This window comes from Lissotriton vulgaris, chromosome 3_1 (assembly GCF_964263255.1).
Source record: "Lissotriton vulgaris chromosome 3_1, aLisVul1.2, whole genome shotgun sequence".
In the NCBI taxonomy this organism is placed as follows: domain Eukaryota; kingdom Metazoa; phylum Chordata; class Amphibia; order Caudata; family Salamandridae; genus Lissotriton; species Lissotriton vulgaris.
This window is the reverse complement of record NC_141689.1, coordinates 535,274,487-535,287,077: the sequence shown is the minus strand read 5'-3', so window position 1 is coordinate 535,287,077 and position 12,591 is coordinate 535,274,487.

Here is a 12,591-nt window from a genome sequence, read left to right as displayed (position 1 = left end):
TTCCCAGACCGTGGAGAAGTGATCTACAGAGCCCAGATTCGTGGCAAAGAATCCTTCAATATCCTCCGCCAGTTCGCCCCTAAACACCTCATCCAACAGCCCAAAGGGAGGGAACCTCCAGGTAAATGCCGGGATACCCCTCCTGGCCGTGGTGATATGTACCATTACGGGAGAGTGGTCAGAGAGGGTGCGTGGTAGCACCTCGCACCTGCCAATACAACGCTGGACCGAAGGCGTCGCCAACCAGTAGTCTATCCGAGTGTGGACATTATGGAAGGCCGAGTAGTGTGTGAAGCCACCGAGCGTGGGGTGCTTCTCCCTCCAGACATCGACCAAGTCAAGTTTGAGTAATTCGGCCTTCATATAGGCAGCAGAAGCCACCGGCCTCCGGGCAGGGCCGGAGGAGCGGTCTCTCTCAGGGTCAAAAACAAAGTTAAAATCACCCCCCCATAACATCCCAGGTTGTGCATGTTTCCTACATAGAGCGGACAGGGCAGCATAGAAGTCAGAATTGTCATAATTAGGGCCGTAAACATTAACAATCAGTAGGTCTAGTCCCTTACCTACACATCTAGCTATGACATACCGCCCCTCCGTATCTGCCACTACTGGGATCAATTTCAGTTGCGAGGACGGGCTAACCCAGGTCAGTACCCCTCGGGAGTGTGTCGTGAAGCCAGACGCCACTATGTGTCCCGCCAACCCTCGTGTCTGTAACATCTTACTGTGGATAGGCAGATGTGTTTCCTGTAAAAGGGCTAGGTCAACCCTATGACGGTGTAGGTAACTAAGGACCTTCCTCAACTTGCGGTGATCATTCAAGCCCCTCACATTCCATGTCATCATTTTGAGAGTGTGCGGGGTGTGTGTGGGATCAGTCAGGGCGGCATTTGACATTGCAATCGTGATTGTTCCATCGTAAGTCTAAAGATAGCGAGAGCGGCGCCCTCCAGGGCAGGGACAGCCACCGGTAGCACCCGACAAGAAGCGAAACACAGCATTACACATTGCCCCTCCTTGGGCCAGAAGCTCCTCAATACTTGAACATCCCCACAACCTTGAGCACACAAATACCCCCCCTTCCACCACCCTCAAGCATCATGCACAACATTCCCATCAAAGGAACCAGAGAACAGCCTCCCACCCACCCACAGCCGACCAACCCCAACCCGGTCAGACAGATCCCATCACCACCCAACATCCCCCCCCTGTTCGTCTACGAACTCTACAAAACCCCAAACAGCCCCCGAAGGAGCCAAAAAGCCAAAAGCGCAGGGGCAGAGGTATCTAGCCAGCCAACAGCACAGAAAGGAGTCCAAAGCTCGTAACCTCACGCGCTCTCCCGTCCCGCCCCCCGCCCAGTAGTCGACATCCCTGCCAGCCCTAGTCTTCTCAGTCAGTTAATGTCATATCCTCATGTGGAGAGGCCCACCCCGCAGCCACCCTCAGCCAGCTGGGCGTCCCTCCACCCATTCCACAGCACAGACAAACCGTTCCGGTAGCAACCAGATAGATCTCACCCCAAACTCAAGTCTCGACGGGCCCGCACCGACTGTGCCTCAGCCCTAGCACAGCTCAGCGCAGTCAGTTCAGCAACACTTCCCATACTTGCAGCTACTCCTGTTCGTCCAAGTGGGACGAGGCATCCATGTCCTCCCGCTGACTCCTCTGACTATTGCGTTGTCCTTCTCCCACTCCTTTAAGGATTTCTTGAGTTCCGCGGGGTCGGTGAAAAAGTGAGAGTGACCTTGCCGATTGATGCGAAGCCTCGCAGGGTGCAGCATGGCGTAGTCAAGTCCTAGGTCTTTCAGCTGCTTCTTGTAGGGGGCAAAGCGCTTCCTTTCCTCCTGCACTCTCGCCGTGAAGTCCGGGTAGAGGGAGATGTTCATGCCCTCAAATTGTAGCTTTCCCTTTTCTCTGGCTAGTCGCAGCGCCAAGTCCCTATCTCGATAGTTCAATAGCTTCGCTATGATTGGTCGTGGCGGGAGTCCTGGTTGCGGCTTCGGCCCCAGAGTGCGATGGGCCCTTTCTATAATGAACATAGGGGAGAAGACATCTTCCCCTAAAAGGGTCTGAAGGAGTTTCTCCACAAACAGCTCCATTTTACCGGTGCTAGTGGATTCCGCCACTCCCGTAATGCGTAGGTTGGAGCGCCGCGAGCGCGCCTCCAAATCCTCCGTCTTATCTTGTATGACTTGTAGCAGCCGACCAAACTGCCTGCGGTCCTTGTCCCATTCCGTCTGGGCCTCCTCCGCCTCCGTCAGTCGTCTTTCCGCCATGTCCAGCCGCTCCGCATGTTTGTCCACTCTCTCGGACATGCGGTCCATCCGGTATGTCAGGGCATCGATTTTGGTACTGATCGCTGTCATGCTGTCTTGTAGGCCTTTCTCCATGATCCCCAGCATGTCTCATATTTCCGAACATAGGGAGTTCTCGGACGTTGCAGGGTGTGGCGAGGCGGCCTGAGCTGCCCCCTCAGCCCCCTTCGCCTTCCTCTGGTCGAACGATAGCTTGGGCTGTGTTTTGTCACCTTTTCCCATGGCGGTTCTGGTGGTCATATGGCCGACGGGCCCAGAGGTGTGGAGTCCACCGCCTGTGGATCGTGGTTGGGCTTAGCAGTGAGCGCAGCGGTGGCGGTCCCCCCAGTCTAGGGTGTTATGCAGCAAGCCCGACGCCCAAGATGGCGGCCGTTCGCTCCAGAGCGTAGATAGGGCCGCCTCCCAAGACGCCACCTCGTACAGTGTCCCTAGTAGACTTTTCGTTTAGTTGGCTGCCAGTTCGCCCCAATGCTGGGGTGCAGGTCACTCACTGTTCCTCCGAGTTCCCCTCACTGCTCGGTGTGTGGCGCCGGGACTCGGTAAATAGGGCGCCTCTCCGGTAAGCTGGCAGTGCTTAGGGCCTCCCTCCAGCCAGCGCACACTCCATACACTCTCTCGCTGTCTTCCCTATCTTGTCTGCACCGGGCAGGAGCCGACCCGCTCTGATGCCTCTCAGCGCCAGCCGCGTGTGCACCAACCAGGCTCAGCCGACCAGGCGCCGTCAAAGATGGCCGGGACCGCCTCTGTCTCTCGCGCCGCACGCACTGCGACGCAGCACGGGCGGCCCTCTAGGACAGGTCGGGGATCGCGGCCTGGGCTGTTTTCGCGCCGTTCGCCTCGGCGCCAATCTTCACCGCGTCGGATCTCCGCCGGGCAAAGGGGCCCCGTCCGGAGGTCTGCTACTGTTTTGGGTGCCGGCAGGGTGTCAGAAGGATGGTTTTGACGAAGTTTGGCGGGTTACCGGCGAGGAGCTCCGCGCTCACGCGTCTTACATGGACGCCAGCTAGCTCCGCCCCCCTACGCATGGCGTAGTTGGGTGTATTTGAAGAGTTGGGAATGGTGTAGCCCAAATTCAGTCTTGAGGGTTTGGAACGATTTCAGGTCCCCCTTGGCAATTACATCCCCTATTGTGGAGATGCCGATGTCGTCCCATCCCCGGAAACCACGGAGCTTGCGGAGTTCCTTCAGCCATTGGCAATACCACAAAGGCGTCTGCCGAGTCGGCTTCTTGTCCCAGCCCATGCGTCTCGTGGCCCTGTTCCAGGCGTTGAGTGTGAGGATAGTGGCAGGCAACAGTGGTGCCCGTCCAGACCCTCCATAAATGTAATACAATAGATTGTGGGGCGACAACTTCAGTCTTTCCAGGGCATGAGTCGGGTGGTCCACCGGGGCATGTATCCAGACATTGATTGGTGCCATGTGTTCTGCCCAATAGTATGCTTCTAAATTAGGTAATGAAATCCCCCCACTATATTGATGCCTTTGGAGTGTAGTCAGTGCCACTCTAGGTTGTTTACCCAACCACAGAAAGGACCTCAGGTCAGAGTGAATTTTGGGAAGTACCGAGGTCGGAAGTGGATAGTACTCGTTCTGCAGTGCATAAAGGAATTTTGGTAGTATAATCATCTTGTACATCGCGGCGCGACCCAGGAGAGTGAGCGGGAGCTGCCTCCATCGGTCCATGTCTACCACCGCGCCCGAAATTATCCGTTCCAGATTCTTTCAGAACGATAGAGTCTTGTCTAATGTAATGTAGATTCCAAGATATTGAAAGCCTTCAGTAGCGATATTTTCTCTTGCACGAGGTCCGTTGCCGTCATTCGAAAGCCTGAGATGCCCTCATTTTGGCGTATCCTGGCTGCCAGGACCTTAATAGTGAGTGTGAAGAGGAGGGGAGACAGGGGGCAAACTTGGCGGGTCCCCCTTTGGATCGGGAATTCCCTCGATAGCCTTCCATTGACCCGCACTCTGGCCCTCGGGGTAGTGTAGAGGAGCTAGATCCATTTCTGAAATTTAGGTCTAAACCCGAACTTGCGGAGCACCGCACTGAGAAATGGCCAATGTACTGCATCGAAGGCCTTTTCGGCATCCAGGGAGAGAAACCAATGCGGCTCATCTCGGCCCTTCACTTCCTGGAGCCAATTGTGGGTGCGCCTCAAGTTTAGCTTGGTGGCCCTGTCCGGTTAAAAGCCGGATTGGTCCAGATGTATAAGATTCACAATAACTGACCTCAGGCGCTGCGCTAGGATAGTTGCCAATATTTTAACCTCTGTATTGAGGAGGGAGATGGGACGGTAGGATGCACAGTCCTCCTTTGGTTTACCTTCCTTGTATATCGTGGCCATGGAGAGGTCTGGGGGGAGCTGTCCCACCCGATAGGCTCCGGTAAAGAGCCCCTTTAGATGCCTACCCAGAAGGTCCGCCGTACATTTAAAAAACTCGGCAGGAAAACCGTTCAGGCCCGGAGTTTTCACGGGTTTCAGTTCAGCTATATCGTCCGATACATCGTCTGCTGTAAGATTAGCTTCCAAGACCAGAAGGTCCTCTGGTGACACTGTGGGCAAGTCCACCTGGTCCATGTAAAGGCCCGTCTCCTCGCATGTTCCTAAATCTCTAGCCGCATAGAAAAGTTCATAGTGGGAGGCGAATGTGTCAGCAATTGTCACATCCGAGGCAACTAGCACTCCCTCCGTGGTCCTTATGGCCTCGACCCATCTGGCTGCCTGTTCCCTACGACTAAGCCATGCCAGGAGCTTGCCTGATTTATCACCCACGTCGTAAAGACGGTGGAGGGTGGCCAGGGACTGGGTCTTTGCCTCATTAGTGACGAGCTCTCTATAGTGTCTTTGGGCATCTAATAATTTCCTAAGAATACTATTATCCTTTTGGCCTTGGTATTCCTTTTCCCATTTTAAAATTTTCTGTTCGGTATCAGTGACCTCAGCCTGGAGCTTACGGCGTTCTTCCCCCTTTCTGCTTCGCAGTCTGTCCCGTAGGACTGGCTTCATGGCCTCCCAGAACGTAACTTCCGATTCCAATGTTCCTTCATTTTCCGCCACATAGATCTTAATGTCCGTCCTCAAACCACGCCGAATAGCTGCGTTTTGAAGGTCCCAGGCCGCGAGGCACCAGGATGCTCCTGGTGAGCCCCGGACGTGGCCCACCTGTATCCATAATGGCGAGTTGTCCGATATCCCTCTAGCCTTGTACTCCGCTGTGTCATTCACCTCCAAATATTGCCTGGACATAAATACGTAATCTAGCCTCGAGAAAACCTTATGTGCCCCCGAGTAATAGGATTAAGCACACCGTGTAGGGTGTAGCCACCTCCAGATGTCCGTAAGACCCAGGGTGTCAATCTGGTTGGCTAAGGCTGTCAGCATCCCTCCTCTATCTGTCACCCCCGAACGGTCCAGTCCTATATCCATCACATCATTGAAGTCACCCCCCATGATCTGGATGGTGTCTGCCGTGTCCAAGAGAATGCTAGCAAGAGCCTTAAGTGTAAGTGTCTGTAGCTTAGGTGGTGCATAGACTGAGAGTATTGTGTATGTAGATCTATTCCATACCCCCTGTACACCCATGTAAGTCCCCAGTGGGTCTACCCAAGTGCGTGAAATTGCGAATGGGGAAGATTTTTTGATAATGACCGCCACTCCCCAGGAGTCGGATGTGTATCCCGCATGCGCCAATACCCTGAATCGACCCCTGGCTATGAAGGTGCATTGCATACCCTTAAGATGTGTTTCCTGAAGTAGGGTAATATCTGACTCTAGTCTCTTAAGGTAGGAGTTCACAAGCCCCCTTTTGACTTTGGAACCCAGCCCGTTCACGTTCCATGTCAAGATACTAACTCCCCTGTTGTCCATTTGCTGCGTTGTTAGTGTACTAGCCATTCGTGAATGTGTAATGTCATTGAGGTTGAACTTCTTTGTGGAAATGCAGTGTGGAACTTCAATGGGTACAACTGCTTCTTCTCAACTGCTTCCCTTACCCCTCAACTCCCCCCTCCCCGTCCCAAGCCCAAACCAACATGGAAATCCCCTCTCCCCATCCCCTCCCCACATCCCTCCCCATCCAGTCCCATCCCATCAAAAGACAGAACTGTCCGTAGGAGATGGTCTGTCGCCCTCCCACACCTCCCTTCCTTAGATCTCTCCTAGTACCCTCTCTCCACTACCAGGACAGGAGAGTGGTTCGGAACACAAACTTATACAACACAGTGAACTTAAATAACAAAAGGGCATGTCAACTTGCGTGCTTCCCATCACCGAGCTGCATACTCAATGGCCCGATCTGCTCTTGTTCAAGATCTGGAGTCCTGAGTCTCTGATTCATGCGCGCTGTGTTGCTCCGACATGTCCTGCTCCAACACCCGGATCGCATCCACCAATGGGTGGACGGATTGACCCTCCTTTTCCCTTTCTTCCCCTCCAGAGGTACGGCTGTCAAGTTCATCGTCGTCGTCCCCCTCTGAACGAGCATTAGTTCTTAAACAGGTGAATCTCGAGCCCGCCTCAGCCCCCGCTCTCGGGGAGGCCGATCTTCCTTTCCGTGTGCCTCCTGAGCCGCGGCCTCGATAAGGTGTTGCCTGGTTCTGTCTCTTCCCTCTCCTGGAGTTCATTCTCCGTGTCGTGGGCAATTCCCACATGGGCCCATTCCGCAAAGATCTGTCCAGTTCCTCTCGTCCGGCGGCCTCCCTGCTGTTGAGAATTGGGCGTTCCTCCAGCCACTGCCAGGCATCCTCTGGATGGGCGAAGAAGAGCGATTGTTCCTTGTAAAGCACCTTGAGTGTTGCCGGGAAGAGTAGCATGTAGGAGATCTTCAAGTCTCTGAGTTTCGCTTTCACAGCGTCAAAAGAGCGGCGTTGCTATTGCACCTCCTGACTGTAATCCGGAAAGATCATTATGTGTGCTTTTTCTAGACGGATCTCCTCCATTTTCCTTGCTTCCCGGAGGATCAGGTCTCTGTCCGCGAAATTAAGAAAGCGTGCAATGACCGGTCGCGGTCTCGCCCCCTCCGATGGTTTTGCCAGGAGGGCCCTGTGCGCTCTCTCAATAATGTAGCAGGGTGAAAATTGTACCGCCGGGAAGGTCTCTATCAGCCAGGAGTGAAGGAGGTCACCATATCCGTCTTCTCAATTCCTTCCCTAAAACCGACAAAAAGAAGGTTATTGCGTCTCGCTCGGTTTTCAGCGTCATCAACCTTCCACAGGAGTTGGTGGTGTGATGCCTTGAGTTCCGCCATGTCTTTTCTTAAGGTCGTAATCGAGTCCTCGACTTCACCCATCCGCGCCTCCGCAGAAGTCACCCTGTCGGATAAATTTCGGAAGTCCTGTCTCAGCAATGTTACTTCGGATCCCACTTCGCCTATCATCACCTCCAGGCTGTCTCGTGATTCCTGGATATCGGCTCGGGATGCCTGAATGGCCCCCATGAGAAGATCGGTGTCCGAGCGCACACCGGATGCGTTCGAGAGGGGTTCCACCACCTGTCTAGGCGCGGCAAAATTGTCCATGGGCCCTTGTTTGGGCGTTTTGGATTTGGTTCTTTCTTCCCCATAACTGCAAAATAGGTGGTTCAACCACTCGGGGCAAACGATGTTTCACCCTATTTCTCGCTCAGTAGTCGCGCTCTAATGGGCCGGCCATTTCCTCAGTAGTGTATTCGGAGCATCAGGGGTCTGCGAGCTTCTCACCGAGGTTTGCGCGGGTCTCCACCAGGTTCTCTTTTCTCCTTGCTCCGGTCTGTTGTGGAGAGCACCCGGTAGGTTTGTCTGCCCCGGTGCCTCTCGTGGGGTTCTTTCCCGGTCGCTCCCCTCTCTCTGCGTCCCCGCGCACCTCGTATAGACTCCCGTTGTCTTGGGGAGCCAGGGGCGGTGAGGGACAGGCCATTGCATCGGACCCCGTGAGTGGATGGGGAGCAGGCAGCGTCCGTGTCCCGGCAGTCGGCTTCCCGCGCCTGGTGGTGGGCGCGCAGTGATTTCTCTCTTGTCTGCAACCCTAGGGCGTCAGGGTCCGGATGTCCACCTGTGAGTAACTTTTCCTGCTACCGGGTGGTGGGGGCACCACAGGGGTTCGGCTCCCTAAGATGTCCTGCCAAAAGGTATTGACTCGCTATTTGTTGAAGCCCGCTGGTAGTGCCTCTGTTCAGCAAGGGCAGAGTCTCTGTGTCTGAGCCGGATTGGCGGCGAGGGGTTCCACTGCCACTCCCTTTAGACCCCCAACTGTATTGCGGTTCACATAGACCCCGGTAGCCGTGCACCCAACTGTGCCGATCTTACTGGCCTCCAGTGGGAGCTGTGTCCTCACTCCTGTCAGTCTTAGCCCACCGAGTAGGCCCTCTGCACCCAGGCCGCCTGTCCCGTATCGCTATGCCTCACCTCAGAGGTCTGCGGGCACATTCAGCCTCAGGCGGATCAGCCCCAGCCTGCCTCTCGGGACCCTGTGTCTCCAGGTCCCGGGCCAGAGCTCAGTGTCTCAGATGGCTTCTCCTGTCGCACACCCCCGGGGGCAATCTCCGCTGTCTTGGGCGCCTATTGCTACTCCTGACCTGTGTCCGCCGCTGTGCAGGGCTGCACCAGTCTGGTAGGCTCTGTTGCTCCTCACAGTTCGGGCCGGCTCCAGGGCCCTCGAAACACCTCCGTCCGTAGCGCGGGCCCGAGCTCCGTCTCAGCCCCACTGGTCACCTGGCTTCCTCTGCGGGGCTCCGCAGCACCCTTACTACGTCATTCGTAGGCTATCTCGGGTTCGCCTCCGCCACTCACTGCGCCTCCATCAATGCCAGGGGGGATAAGTCACCTACCGCCCCCAGGCCGGGGGCTGTCCCGACACCCCGAGCGTCCTGCTTCCTCCGCGGTCCGAGGTTCGCCTCAGCCCCTCCGCACCTACGGGCGTAGGCTGGCCCGGTTGCGTCCCTCCGGCTCGCTGCAATTTATTTCAGACTTTTTCCCCCTTCAGGCCCCGGCCGCCATCTTGAGGCCAGTCATCGGAGCTCCCGGCAATCGCGGAGCAGGGATTTCACGGCCTCCGGCGCTGCAGGTCTCGATGTTTCGGTCCCAACTGGTGTCGGGTGCGTTCGTGAGCTGATGCCTGCCAGAACGGGGCTTGTGGGCACTGTTTAACGGCGGATTACAGGCAGCTCGGCGGGAGCTACTAAGGAGCACGTCCTATCCGGCCATGCTGTTGGCCAGGCCCCCTAGATATCCCTATTTTATCCCCCCCCCAAAATCCAGCTAGTGTGGCCAGTTGCAGTAGTCTTCCATTGTGCCACAATGTGGTTTCTCCCGTTAGTCTGCTCACCACCCCATCTTGCGGAGGGATTGTTTCCAAAGCTGAAATACTACCTGCGTTGCCAACTGCAGGGATTGGTGTAGGGAAGTTGAGTAAAAGATGGTATGAAGGGTTGCATCCCCGATCCACCACCTCTCCACTGCTTATTCAGGGTCTTGCCTGTTTCCATACCACCATTTGTTCAGCACTGGCAGATGCGAGGTCGCATATTAGGATTGAATGTCCGATGTGGCCAGTACCATGCAAAACGTAGACTGAAAACAGGTCCACAAAGCAACCCGGGAAGCTCCCCCCGCCCACAGAAACTGTCCCAAAGCTGCATTAACCTGGCGGAACCAGGTTTGCAGAATCGGATATGGATGGTTCTGCAATTAATAGAGCAAACGTGGAAGAGATGCCATTTTAAAGATAGCTGATCTGACATAGATAGGGGGGGGTATATGCGACCAGGTTTTCATCTCCTCAAGTACCCGCGTCCAAACCGGAGCAATATTCATGTCCCACGACATGCGTTGTGTATCCAATAAGAAGACCCCTAGGTACTTTCCCCCTCTGTCGCTACTTGTACTGTCGACGCCCAGGGCCCCAGTCTGCAAGTCCCCCCAACATTCATAAAGAGGCCCGAGGATTCGTCAAAGATTTGCATGATGCGGAGCAATCTCGGGCCTGTCCTATCGAGGTCTGTTAAGAAGAACAATACATCGTCCACATATAATGCAATGCAGTCTGATATTCTGTGCGTCCACTTGAAGCCCCATACCTGTGTGTCGACATGCACCCATGCTGCTGTTGGACAGTATAAGTATGGTGACAGAGGGCACCCCTTACGATTGGTGAAGTGCAGGAGGTGAATCCCGTGACACGCACTGAGGCTGTGAGGTCCGTATACAGTAATTTTAGATATGACAAATATCGTGGCCCAATATTGAGGTGACTCAGTAGTGCAGATAGATACACCCAGCTGAAGTAATCAAACGCCCTATCCATGTCTGCTAGTAGCAAGGCAGCCGTTCCCCATATGCCCGGATGACCCTGATGGCGTTGTGGGCCCCTTGGATAATCTGACGCGTAGCTCTCTGAGGAATGAAGCTGAACTGATCGGGATAAACCAGTTGTGTTATATGAGGCTGAAGGCTATTGGCCAGCGCCCTGGCCAATATTTTGGCTTTGACATTAAATAGCGAGATAGGGCGATATGATGCATGCTGTTCCGGAGGCTGACCGGGTTTGTGAAAGACAACCACCTTGGCAGCCTCCACTCCCGTGGCAGATCACCCTGATCTACTGCCTCGTCCACAACCGCGAAAAAGTGGGGACCCAACTTGGAGAAGTATTTCTTAAAGAATTCACAGGGGAATTCATTGAGACCCGGCGCCTTGCCGGAGTTCAGGTCCCCCAATGCAGAGCAGAGTTCTTCCGTGGTTAGTGGGGCATCCAAGTCCACCCTCGCATCATCCGAGAGGGCCTGTGGCGGTAAGTCATCTATAAAACTTTGTATTGTGTTCTCCTGTAGGAGTACCTAGGGGTATAAAGCTCCACGTAATAGCTCACAAAGCTCTGAAGGGTCACTAAGCACCCTCCCGTCCGGGCCAGGTACGCTTGAGACAGCCTAGGGATGCAGAGCCCCTGGCATAACCTGTGTAGTAAATTACTAGATGTGCCCCCACCCCACTGATAAATTCTGCTATGGGATGCCAGCCATGCCAACCGGGCGTCGTCCAACAATATGCTTGCATGAGTCTGTTGCGCGAACAGCAGCTGGTGATATGCTACGCCCCCGTTCTCCCCCTGCCATGCTGCTCGAGATCTATCAACTGGGCCTTGGACCTCAGGAGTGACTTCCAATGGAGTTTATGTGCCGCTGCGCAATAGGAGATGTCGATGCCCCGTAACGTTGGCTTCATAGCTTCCCATAGGGTCTCGGCCACCTCTACCGATCCCAGGTTTATGTCTATATATCACACAATTGCTTGATCCATGTGCATCTGATAGTTCTCCTCCTGCAATTGCCAGGGGGAGAGGCGCCAATGAAAGGCCTGCCTCTTGAGGCCTATCTGTATCATTATGGCCTCTGGGGAATAGTCCGACAAGCTCCTTGGGAGGATTTCTGCGGACCTCACTCTGCATGCAGCGTCAAAGGGCATAAAAATGTAATCAAGACGGGAGTACGAGTTGTGTGCCGCCAAAAGATAGGTGTACCCCCATTCCTCCTGATAAAGTCTCCACCAAGGATCTGTCGAGCCCAGTCCCACCACTAGGGAGCCCAGCTTTGTGGTTTGGTGTTTAAGGGAATAACATGATGCTCTCCATCTGTCTCTGGCCAGGTCCAACATCATTCCAGTTCCCTCCCACCAAGGCTAGCCCTTCCGGTATATTAGCCCATAGAGTCGTCAGGCGCTCAACTAGAGCCCATGACAGAGTTGAGGTGGCATATACGCAACCCAGCACCAACCGTTCCCGTGTAGGGTGCCCGTTAAAAAAAGGTAACAACCCTGTGTATCCGTCCGTGTCTTATTATGTTAGTATGGGACCCTATGATGGATCAGGATTGAGACCGCCCTGTAACTCCCTAGTGAAACCCGAGTGGAACACATGAGTATAGCTATATCTGAGAAGACACATTGTTTTGGTTCCCATTAGGTGGGTCTCCTGGAGCATCAGGATCTCGGCATGATCCCCTTTATCTTGCTTGAGTATGGTACCTCGTTTTGCTTTATCCAGCGCCCCTCTAACATTTCAGTTTACTATCCGGAGGTCACCCCTATAAACCCATGCCTTTTCTAAGGGGACCACAATGGGTAGATCCGGGATCGCAGGTATATGTGGCATTCAGCGACTACCAGATGAGAAATGGCAGTGCATGGCATTGATGCAGCGCAGCTAAATAACATGTGTTCCCCAACTTCCCCCTCCCCCATACCTCAAAACTGCTGAAGTATGTGTTGTGGCGGAGGTGGCATGCACGCCCCAACAGGAGCCCCC